This window comes from Artemia franciscana, chromosome 12 (assembly GCF_032884065.1).
Source record: "Artemia franciscana chromosome 12, ASM3288406v1, whole genome shotgun sequence".
Lineage (NCBI taxonomy): Eukaryota > Metazoa > Arthropoda > Branchiopoda > Anostraca > Artemiidae > Artemia > Artemia franciscana.
In genome coordinates, this window is record NC_088874.1 from 13,957,611 (window position 1) to 13,970,609 (window position 12,999).

Sequence of the window (12,999 nt, forward strand, 5' to 3'; positions counted from 1 at the left end):
TTTTCAAGGCGCTGCACCATGGGACGGAGAGCTGTGTACAAGTAAATGGTCGGCGCAGCCCGTTCTTTCAAATCACGACAGGGGTGCGCCAAGGATGTGCAGTGGCCCCAGAGCTCTTCAATGTCATCATAGATTACGTTATCACAAAAAAAAACACTTCACGTCTCAGCTTTGGGCTCAAATTCGGAGATAATACCATCACAGATGTCAATTTTGCCGATGACTTGGCCATTCTGGCGGACTCCATGGAGCAGCTGCTGGAAGCGCTCCGAATTCTGCGAGAAGAGGCTGCCAAAGTAGGACTGCATATAAACTGGAACAAAACTAAAATTATGGCCATAGACCCGTTTTTCTCCTGCTGTTAACTCTCCAGTTAGCCTGGACAGCACCACTAGAATCGAGGTTGTTAAAGACTTCACCTACCTGGGCTCCGTAATTTCTTCAAATGGCTCACTTCTCCCCGAGCTGCAGGCAAGATAATCTAAAGCGTCTTCTGTCATGGGTAGACTGAATCGTCACCTCTGGCGAAAACCAAACATCAGTCGCACAACGAAACTGCGGATCTTCAACGCTCTAGTCGGCTCTGTGATGCTTTACGGAGCTGAGACATGGCAAGCATCAGCTGCAACCCTCAGGAAAATAGACGTATTTCATGCAAAGAGTCTGAGGAGGATTGAGGGCCTACGATGGTCCGACTTCGTCAGCAATGAAAAGCTTCTGCAGCTCACAAAGAAGTCTTGGTTTTCGACTCAAGCAGCCGAGCGAACCTTACGATGGTTCGGGCATCTGCTTCGAATGCCACCACATCAACCCGCAAAGATGATCTATGACTCCGACCCTATCCAAGTTGGTTGGAAGCGACCTCGCGGCCGACCGAAGAAACGTTGGACCACCATGGGTTGAAATGGGTGGAGGAGGCAGACGTCACTCTCTTCGCCGAGCAGTGCCCGGCAGGAGACTTAAGGCAAGTAAGTCGAAGTAAGACAAGCGACACTCTTAGCTTATTAATCAAAGGTTTGATGCATAAAACTGCAGCTTAGCGGCTAATTACTAACATAGAAAGTTGCCAAGCAAGGAGATTGAAACTTTCAGAATATATGTTCAACATTACGGCCCGGGCAAGTGTTTTCAATCATCAATATCCATCCCTTCCCAGTCTAAGATACTTACTAAGCCGTTTCAAATTTTACAGAATTAGTGAGAATTTGACATGATTTTCCAAGAGCAATTGGATATAAAGCAAGACAAGGTAATATTTTATTATGATAAAATTTTGGAATGTTAGAATGCTGATGTATTCATAGAATTTATGTATTCATAAAAATCATAGAATTTACAATTGTCCGCAGAGTTAAAAAGTAATTCTGACATGTTTTTTTGCTAGAATTACAATTTTATAATATTATCAAGGCAGGCTAATAATCATTAGACTCTCTCAAAAATATGTTTTGAGTCCAATATCTGGATATTCAAGTGTTTTCTTTTTCCCCATATTTTACTACAAAGTGCTATAATATGAATATTGGAGGAGACTTTTTTTGACTGTGTCAGCGTTAATAAACGTCTACCACAGTGGCACAGAGACGCAATACATACAAGCAAATATGTACGTATGATTTTTTTTTTTTTTTTTTTTTTTTTTTTTTTTTTTTTTTTTTTTTTTTTTTTTTTTTTTTTTAGAATAGCAATGTATGTAGGTACTGGTCTTAGGAAAACCTCGTTGTTTTACAGCGACTTGAAAGTGGCCTGTCCAGAAAAAAAGTATATATATATATATATATATATATATATATATATATATATATATATATATATATATATATAGGGAGACTGGGGCTGATTGAGACAGGAGAGTGTATCAACGTGCCCCAGCACAATTTTAACAGCGATCCTATTTTTGTACTTTCGGAAAATAGTGTGAACGTATACGAGGAAGACGGACAGGGGCGAAACACTAACACAACGGCCATACCACGTTGAAAGTAGCCAGTCTCGTCAGATCCTGGAAGTCACACAACGTCGGGCCCGGTCAGTACTTGGATGGGTGACCGCCTAGGAACACCGGGTGCTGTTGGCATCTTTTTTAGAAATTTGTTTAGAAACCAAATTATGAAGTATTTTGGTCCTTTCACAATGAGAGCAATCCTAGGTCAGGCTAAGTCCCCTAAGTGGGTCCATAGAAAGACTATGTTGTTGTTGACTAAGAATATAAAGAGTTGTAATCTACATAACATTCTCTGATTGATTTTTTTTTTTTTTTTTTTTTAATGTATTGACTTCTATATTCATTGTATTGACCTTTCTTTTTCGTATTAATGTTTCCATTTATAAATGTCTTAATTGTAATAACAGCATTAACTTATATTTTTATTGTATTGACCTTTTTATTTATCGATTTATTCTTGTATTTTAGCTTTATTTAAATCTGAATATGTTTCTTTTCACAGATATTTTAAGCAATATTAGCAGAATAGAGGTGTGATATTCATACTAGCACCAGTGATTTAAGCAAGAACACTCTGTACAACGTCCTAGTATTCTCCCAATATATCTTAAGCGTTGACGTGGCCTGTGCCAAAATTTTATTTGAGATTTTCAAAGTGACGCGGCTTCATAAGACAAAATTTCAAAAGAGGATCGCACGTATACGAGCGGTTAATTCGCTCAAACGTCAACTAAACAACAACAACAACAACAACAACGCTAACACAATAAGACGATGGTGTAAAGGGAGGCAGCTGCAGCTTAAAAAAATGGACAAAACGACTTTGTTTCGATTTATTAGAAGAAAGATAAATCACCTGGCGAGGAAACTACAATGGGTTATGCTAAACCGAGGCAAATATTTATTGATGAATAGGTTACAACAGGGTTGTGAGTCCGGTAGTCGTTGGTCCGTTTCCCAAAACTCGCAAAACAAAACTAAATACAAGAGCAAGACAGACTCTGGAGTTAAAAATTTTAACGAGCGAAGTAATTGAAAAAGTAACTATTAAAGACTCAAAAAAGTCCATAGGTATGAAAGTCAAGTTTGAAGAAAATGATTATGATTTACAAAAGAAAAAAAGCTGATAACAAACTGATAAAACCAGTATCAGCGTCGGTTATTTCCGCAACTGCAACTCAATTGCGGAAATAAATTCTAGTGATTCAGAGTAGTATTTAATATGAGAAGGTTTAGACGATTAACGTGAAGAGTAATTTTTGAATTTAGTTTTTATACTTAATTTAGGTACTTATGTGTTATAGTGACCACACTGATCTTTTGATCTGAGTAAAACCCGGTTTCTCTTGCTGCATTCAGAGATAATTAGCTTAGTCTCCGTGAGATAAACTACTAAGCAGATAAATTTTATTGAAACATTTAATATATAGAGTTGGTTAGTTTAGATATTTAATATAATGCGTTCTGAACGGCCTGCTTTCCATAATCCTCTTCTGTAGTTTCCATAATTTTGTTGCTAAAGTATTATATTTTCACCTTTTTTATATTCCATTAGGTTTAACCTAGCTTCACTTCTTGGGTGTGTTCACTATAACACGTAAGTACCTAAATTTGATTTGCACTCAATAAAAACTTTTATACCTGGAATTATAACCGCCTGCTTATAACATCCCTTTCAAAATATCCCTTCAGTCTCCTCAATAAAATGGAATATTAACTGTTTCATCTAGCCCCAATCTCCCCTACATGCATATTTCAATCCAATTCAGACGGATGTTGGTGCCCAATCGTTACTTCTTTGTTGCAAAGGAGCACGTCCAAACACATAAAAATCTTCTGTAAATTTCAATAAAAGCATCTTACAAATTGCTTACGCAATCCTTTGAAAAATAATCGTTTAGCGTGACCACTAAAATATCCTTAAGGGAAATTTTGGATTGTGTTTAAGATTGCAACTAGTAGCATAAATCATTCAAATTCTCCTCAAGGGCTTGTAAATGACAGAAGCAAATTCATTAATGAAAAATTGTTACTTCTTTTTGTCATTCAATGAGCTTAATTACATAATGTTAATGAGTTGGCTTTACAGGTTATATATAGCCTAGATGTTTATAAAGAGTCAAACATATGGCATTCAAATTGTTTGAAAAATTTTGACTATTATAGGATGGTATACCAATGAATGTACACGCGACACGTTCACAGGACGGAGATGGGGAGGGGAGATATTAGCCTGGAGCTTTCAGATTGAAAATTTAATAACGAACTGTAGTAAGGAGCGAACCGGCTCAATGGTAACCGAAACTCTAGGGATCTTTCATTGCAGAAATTTTTGTGAGGGAAGAGAATTTCCACGAAGGAGGCGTAGGATTTTCTAGCATTATTTAAAAAAAAAAAAACAATGATAAAATAAATGATTTTTTTCAACTGGAAGTAATCAGCATCATTAAAACTTAAAACGGACATAAAGTAAGTATATAAGGGGGTTCGTCTCCTCCACAATAACTTCCTCTTTACGCTAAAGTATTTTTAGTAATTTCAACTAGTTATTCTACGGTCTTTGTGATTCAGGGGTCATTCTTAAAGATTTGGGATATAATCCAAGCTTAAGTGTAAAGAGTGAGGTATTGACGAGGGGGCAAACCTTTATCATATACATAATAAAATACACAAATATAGAAGTTCGTTACGTTCGTTACTAACAAAAACATTCGTAAAAAAAAATAAAAAAAAAATCTAGTTGCATTTTTAAGGAACCAAAATTGGAGGGCAACTAGGCCTCCTCGCTCAACCCTTTTTTTATCTAAATCGTCCGATCAAAGCTATGATAAAGCCATTTAGCAAAAAAAAATTAAATTTCTTTTTAATTATTCATGTGCGGTGAGCCGAAATCAAAACATGCATTAATTAAAAAACGTTTAGAAATTGAATAAGAAAAACAAGTTTTTTAACTGCAAGTAAGGAGCGACATTAAAACTTAAAACGAACAGAAATCATTCCGTATATAAAAGGGTTTGACCCGTCCTCAACGCCTCGCTCTTTACGCTAAAGTTTTTCATTGTTTCAAAAATTAGATTTAAGAGAAAGAGTCAAAATTTAGCGTAAAGACTGGGGCGTTGAGGAGGGGACAACCCCATTTTTATACAGAATAATTTATGTTCGTTTTAAGCTTTAATGTCGCTCCTTACTTGCAGTAAAAAAAAACTTGTTTTTTATTTAATTTCCATTAAAAATGGGTGTAGGTTTGTATTAAAAAAGGTTTTGCATTGATTATAGACAGATCGTCTTTCCACATATCGCATTTATGCAGAAGAGGAGTGTGTGTTGCTGCATTGGCCCCAGGCAACCTGACACTGCCTTTAGTTGTTACTAATGATCACAGTAAAATATTAAACAGTAGCGAAAATTTGGTTCAGAAACTAAACACATCACAGCACGCGAAAAGGGTAGTTTCCCTTAGCGTCACAGCAACAGCTTCAGTTGCTACTACAACATAGACATTAAAGAAGGCGGAGTGACGAAAAAAGGTATGTGACTGATGTAGACCAAAAATTCTTTAATGGAGAGCATAGGAGTTTTCGCTACTTATATTGTGTTAGTGGTAGTGTCTATATCAGCCAAAATAAATCTTATATCTTTGATTAAAACATAAACAAAGTTTCTTTCTTTAATACATAGCTAAAATGTTAAGGTTACATACAGTATTTCCGTTAAATTATAGTTCACTTCATTTTATAATGGCCCCGCCAATTTTCAGTACTTGATGTTTTAAATTTCAAAAACAAATAATACTTTACACTTTCTTTCATCAGTATGTGTTTTGTTGTTTATCGAATATTCTGAAACAAGTAGAAACATACGACCCTTCTAGGCCTAGAAGTGCACCTCGCGAAGCTCAACTACATTACACATGTCATTTCAATAAAATAAACTTCCATGTTCATCTATTAATGGGTCTTGCTTTCTGAGTTAATTTGGACAGGCTTATTTTTAAAACCAGATATTACTTTATAGCTACTGAATGAATTCCATTGTTTCGCTTATATCTTACAGTAGAAAACCTAATATATATATAAAATATATACACAAGATATTAATTTTGGGAGACAAGATTATTAATAATATATTAATATATTATAATATATAATATATTATTAATATATTATATTAATAATATATTAAATATATAATATATTAATAATATATTAATATATTAATAATATATACACGAGATTATTAATTGGGAGACAGCGTAGTTTTATTGACACCTGCATACAAGGGGAGAATAGGTGGATGAAGGCGATTATCCAGATGAGTTTATTTACCCTGACAATTTTAAAAGGATTGGACCCGAATTCGAAAAATCAAAAGATGAATTATACAGAAAACATAAAGAGTTTTATGAAATAAATCCCCCAGGGTACGATTCATGATGTGGAGGTTTATTCCTAAAATAAGAGATCCAATAGGTATTGCCACGTTCTTAACATCCCTTCCCCTTCCTAGAGAAATACCTCACCCCCTCCAAAGACAAAGCGCAAACCCGTATGAACCTACAGCTGTAATCCAAAATAAGCATTATAAAGTGATAAGTAAGTAAGTGAAATATTTATTACCCGTATTTTTCACATGGAACAAAACGGAGTACAAGGAAAAAATATAAAAGAAAAAAGAGAAGAAAACGGAGAGAAATTTAAAACACAACATGAAAAAAAAAATAAACAATCAAGAACTGTAGAAATGTTTAAGCCAGGGATGGTTCCAATTTGCCTGGAAATTAGAAATAAACCGGTTTACCGCGATACTGGGGTCTGCAATCCTGTGTTTATCAATCATATAAGTATTTATCGTCCACAAGGGGCATTGCAGCAGGAACTTCGCGAACCTAAAATAAAGGGACCGAAGCTTGCGGTCTTGGGTGTCAGTTAATAAATTCTAAAAGGCACTGCGACAAGATAGAACATGCGGCAGTGCGACAGCGTTATACATATTCGCGAGATACTTTCGGCATAAGGAGTCTGCTGGTGACGATAAATCCATACGCGGTGCGGAGTTTTTCTCGACGTGTTTGACTAGCAGTAGACGAGTTTCGTTAAGGTTACGGCCTATAAGTATATCATTCTCTTCTAACGACCTCAAGCCCAAAGCTACCAATCAAAAAGTGAATTTTGGAAGGCTGCACAGAAAAGTATCAAACATACTCTCATGGGTTATGACACACCCCCTCCTCTGAAATTATAATATTCTTAATGTGCTGGTTCTAATATTCTGTTGTCTGGGCTTATAATCAAATGCATTTTGCAGGAAAAGCAGACATCAGATTGCCCAAATCGTGAAGCCGGCCCTCAAAGAATAACACCCTTCCAACAAATCTTGGTTGTCTCTATGCTTGCAGATCCTAATTATTCACCTTTTTATGCCCATGATTTAATAATCAGATGTTTTCTTCGAGAAAACACAAAAGGCCGTCAAAAGAACACATTTGTCGACCTCATCTTTTAAGTCTTAATAAGAAAGAAAGGTTCCAAGGAACTTTCCCCTCTTCTATGGCTTGGAAACTGCCAGCAGTAAAAAATTCATTTCTAATAAAATTAAAGCGCTCCACGACTAATGAGTCAGATGTGTTTGTAAAAGCGAAATGGAAATAAATTAAAGGGAACGAAAATAATTAAACTGAAATTAAAATGGCTGAAGTCAAGTTTTATTTTATTTGTTTATAGAGATGAGAAAAGAAGCAGACAAGATTAAGAAATAAAACGAATACACACTTTGTTTGCAATACCAACTAATTATCTGTAGTCACCATCAAAAAAATAAAAAGAACTCACAATAACAAGCATGAACTGTAATTCCTCTAAAAAAAATTCGGTTACTCCGACAAGAATTTTATATTCTTCTACAGGGAGGGATTTATACTGATAGTTAAGGCACGAGCTTCGTCAAGCCCCTTCCCCCAAAAAAATATTTAACAGAACAAATATTTGAAAACGTGGGCAGCACTATTGTAACCTGGGCATTTAAGAGAAGCTATGGTCCGAACAGCCTCTTTTACATGAGTTCCCTCACCACAGACCTCCCAAATTACGATTCTTTGTTTTCTTCTTTTAAGAATCATTGTTAGCATGGTCGTTTATTTTGCCTCATTTCTGTAACTACGAATATGATTTATTTTAATGGTGTGTTCATTTTAAACTATGGACATAGCCAGGATTTGTGATGACAAATTCGATAAGTAGTTATATCATGAACAACACACAGAGAAAGTCGGAATCAAATGGTATTGGATTTATTAAAAAGCTTTCAAAAGACGCCAGTCATAAAAACAAACAAAGCGGCTGTTTTCACACCGCAAAGCTAAGCCGTTTTCCGAACTACATTAAACCTACCAAAAAAACTCTTCCATTTCTTTCCTATGGAACGACTTGTGAGCGTGACATGAAACTTTCAGGGATGTTTCAGGAGAAAATGAAACTCCAAATATTATGTTTAGATGAAGGACCAGAGTGCCAAAATCACTTATATCCTAAGTATATTTGTTTGCCCGAAAAAGAGTCAACAATTTTCCTCTTTATTACTTAAAACTTATGTGTAAGCCATTGAGTTTATGTGACCCTTATGCACAGAAAAAAATTGGTTCTCCAGGAGCTGGGTCAAAAACTCTTTTATCGATCAGCTAAGACTTTTAATACTTTTTCAGTCCTGTTAAAATTACTGAAATTATTTAAAACACAAAACCAGAACAGAAACAAGAAAATCCTTAAATGGCCTGCATAAACTAAAACGGTAATTAATAAAGTCCTCAATATTCTTTTACCGGCTATGAAATCAACAAATGCTACGCCAAGATTTTATCTCTCTAGAAAAATCAAGAAAGCTCATTTTTCTGCAAAGCGCCAGTTTTCAGAATTCTATAAATATAGGGAAATATTACGAGCAAGTTTGCCTAATATTTTTTTTTCAAAAATGTGTTGCATACACCAACCACGAAATAATAATTTTGTTCGTTTGAAGTTTCAACTTTACTCTTTACTTTCATTAAACAAGCTGCATTTTTAAATCCGTTTTTGTACGTTATTTAGGCCTCAAATATTGGCAAAAATCGTATAATAAGAACTTTCTTTCCACCCAAGCAATGAGACTAATTAAGTCAACACGAATTTTTGCTAAAACACGGCATCAAATATGCGATTAACTCCACGCCTCTTAAAATTTGCCCGAAAAAAATCAAGAATACCACAACAAGAGTCCATGGAGCATTTATCCTTGGCATATTTGAGGAGTTGACACTTTAAGTAAATTTGTGTTTGCATTGTTTACACTGTGTTTTGTGCTGTGTTACATTGTGTAAAATTGTGTTTAAAGTAAATTTTTGCTTCTTTGACTTTAATATTTTAGGAGAATTCGTCATTATTGAACTGAACATGTTTGATGAATCGGCGCTTGAAAAGAATACGAAATACTAAACACGAAATATTAAAATACAAATACGAAAATATTAAATCGAAAAATTTTCAAATAGACAAATACAACGAAATGACGAAAGACATTAATATAGCTGCAATTACAACTATAGCCTAATAAACAGGTCTGTATGCAAGTGATTTCGATATAATAAATTAACGCAAGTATTTAGTCGATATTTGGGCCAAAATTTCTCTGATTGCCAGGTGAACCACAGTCGCAAAGTGGATGACCCACTCCCTACAAGATACCAGGAGTTTGACAATTCTTTCCCTAACTGGCGAATGACCATATAAGTAATGTCTTTTCCTAGCTTTTGACACTGACATGCGTGTAAAGACATTCTAGAGCCTTCCCAAAATCAATTAACAAAAGATCAAAGGATCAAAAAGCAAGTATATACCATCTTATTATAGAAGTTTAATGGATTAACAGCTGATAAGAGAACGAATGTCAATGAGCAACGAAGAAAATACTGTAATTGTAAGGGGTCGTGTACTATCTTTCGTAGATGCACCGAACTTACACGTCCATCTTTACTCCCATGCCTCTGAGTAGTCAAACACACGCGAATTTGTTTATATTTCTACACTTGTTTGTTATAATTCCTTAAGCATGAGCCCTGAATCACAAATGCCGTAGAATAAATTGTTGAAATTACTAAAAATACTTTAGCGTAAAGGGCGAGGTATTAGGAGGAGGTGAACCCCTCATAGGCGTAATAATTTCTGTTAGTTTTAAATTTTAATGCTGCTCCTTACTTTCAGTTGAAAAAACTTTTTCATATTTACTTTTTCATTGCTTTTTAAATTATGCTAGAAAATCCTGCGCCCCCTTCATGGAAATTCTCTTCCCTCATGACACATTCTTCCATTGGAAGTTCCCCCATATAACCCCATCTTCTCAACCCCCCCCCCAATCAAAAAAATCCCCCTGAAAACGCCTGTACACTTCCCAATAACCTTTACTGTATGTAAACACTGGTCAAAGTTTGTAACTTAAAACACACTGGTCAAAGTTTGTAATAAAATAGCTATCTCATAATTTTGATCCAGTGACTTTGGGGAAAATGGACGTAGAAGGGAGCCTAGGTGCCCTCCAATTTTTTTGGTAACTTAAAAAGGGCACTAGAACTTTTAATTTCCGTTAGAATCAGCCCTCTCGCAACATTCTAGGACCACTGGGTCGTTACGATCACCCCTGAAAAAAAAACAAAAGAAGCAAACAAACAAATAAACAGACATCCGTGATATGTCTTCTGTAGGTAGGAGCTTGAAACTTCTGCAGTACGGTTCTCTGATACACTGAATCTGATGGTGTAATTCTTGTTAAGATTCTATGACATTTAAGGGGTCTTTTCCCCTATTTCTAAAATCAGGCACATAACTTTTGATGGGTAGGATTAAAACAATAAAATTCTTACTTTACAAAATACAGCATGTTTCTGTTAGTCATATCATGATGCCTTCCATTTTATCCCATTTTTAAATCATTTTAAATAGTATTTTGATAATATTGCACTCAATCACAGACAAAGATAATCGAGAGACTGAATAAAAACCCGTTTCTCGGAGGGGGGGAGGGTGCATAGTAAAAAATCATACATGATAGAGCCATGGCGCCCCTAATCTGGAACGGTACCTGGAAGGGCTAATCTGGGAAGGACAAATGGAGTGTTTACACTATTATTGCCCTGCCCCAAAAAATCAAGCATGCGTGTCTGTCTAGGCTGATATTAAAGCAGGCAAAATCACACAGAGCATTCATTAGGCTTGGGTAGGCCCATATCAGTAGACACACTAATAATTGAGATAATCTAAGCTAGCTTGTACGTTACCGTTGGCCAAACTAATTCAGTAAACAAACAATAAAAACAACGGGTAAAATTCTAGTTAATTGACTTCTTGCTATCTCAGAAAGGGTTTGGGTTAGGGAAATGAAACTTTCAGGGATGAATCTATAGACTAAAGTATGTCCCGAGAAGGTATTTTGAAGCAACTACCTCCCTCCTTCTCCCTCTAAAGGGCCCTGACCTTTAAAAATATGTGTGTTATAAAAGTGAAACCTTGTAAAATAGATCTTCTGCTTAATTGAAGTACAACAAAATTGTTTTCAGCTTCATAACTTGGCTCAATTCCATTTTATAAGGTTTTAAAGATATGCAAATACATTTCCTAAATTTTGAAAAAAAAAAATATTGATATGGCTCGAAATTCTAGTCAAATAACAGGAATTGCATTTTCAGAACTAAAGGCAGAGAAAAAGCAACTAGTAACTGAAAATTAAGGTAAAATGTTGTTTTGTCAAAATTTTAATAGGTATAGACCTGTCATGTAGGCAAATTTTTGGGCCCTCTAGGGGCAGAAGGAGTGGGGGTGAGTACTTTAAAATACCTTCCTAGGACATACTTTAGCCTGTAGACCCGTCCCTGAAAGTTTCATTTTCCTAACCTAAACCCTTTCCGAGATAGCAAGAAGTCAATTAACTAGAATTTTGCCAAACAACGGACATATGCAGGATAAAACCAACCTCTATAGCATTAATTGAAATATCCAAAACTTGTCTAATCTTCAAATATTCCAAAATTATAGAATTAAAAATCACAGGTCTCTCTCATACTACTCGAGCAAGAGACAAAGCAACACTGACAGGAAATTCAGGATTCGTTGGTTTTGCTGTAGAGAGCGCGGTTGTTTAAAAGAGCCTCAAGAAATACTCTACATGGGGCAGAAGTTTATAATACATGAGGGTGGATTAGGAAGTTTTGTTGCTTTCAGTGTAAAAGACAATCAACTCAAATCAAAATGAGCTAAAAAATCAAATGGTTTCTAAAAGTTTTTAGAGAATAATTCCGGAGCCACACCATAGTCATATCTGTCGATAAAATCAGAATTACGCACGACTACAGCGCCAATTATGAGTTGAACATTGTTTAACTTTCAAGCGTAAATTTCTAGACTGACCAATCACAGTCAAAGTTTAACGCACACTTTTTAAAACTAGAAAAGACGGAGCGATTCATCTATCTGTGAGAGGAATCTTACAAAGGTTAAGAAGTACGCTAGGATTACTAGAGCAGTTGGCCACAAATTAATGTTTCTACAAAGCGTTAAACCAAATTTCTTGCAACTTTAATTTCCCGCCTTTTAATTACAAATGTGACACTAGGATCAAGAAAAATGCTATGTCATTTTTTTTTTTTTTTTTTTTTTTTTTTTTTTTTTTTTTTTTTTTTTTTTTTTTTTTTTTTTTTACCGACAGATGTGATATGCCTAGGGCGTAAAGTTACTTCCAAATGAAATTCAGGATACACAAAACAGAGGAGTAGCCTGGATCCGTCTGGTCAAAAGTAACACTTGTGATCAGACACAAACGATAAGGAAAACATAGGAGGTTAAATACTTTAGTTAATTTTCATATTTAGAAGGAAGTCGTAACCCAGATCTCTTATTTTAAATCCCGACCTGATCCAGTGTCATTGGGGGGATTTGGGGGGAGGGACCGGAAATCTCGGAAAACCCTTAGAGTGGAGAGGTAAGGATGAAACTTGATGGGAAGAACAAGTCCAAGATACGTGACTGACATAACCGAAA

The 12,999-nt window shown here is 35.4% G+C and overlaps 1 protein-coding gene and 1 pseudogene across 1 annotated transcript in view; one reads left to right on the forward strand and one right to left on the reverse strand.

The window, feature by feature from the left end:
* Positions 1 to 12,071, reverse strand: part of LOC136033717 (arginine-glutamic acid dipeptide repeats protein-like) — a 185,175-nt gene extending 173,104 nt beyond the window's left edge. The window contains exon 1 of the mRNA XM_065714601.1: positions 11,936 to 12,071. The gene's annotated coding sequence lies outside the window, so the exon portion shown is untranslated. The remainder of the gene's footprint in view (positions 1 to 11,935) is intronic.
* LOC136034225 (5S ribosomal RNA) lies at positions 1,959 to 2,077 on the forward strand (annotated as a pseudogene).
* Positions 12,072 to 12,999: the final 928 nt, after the last annotated feature.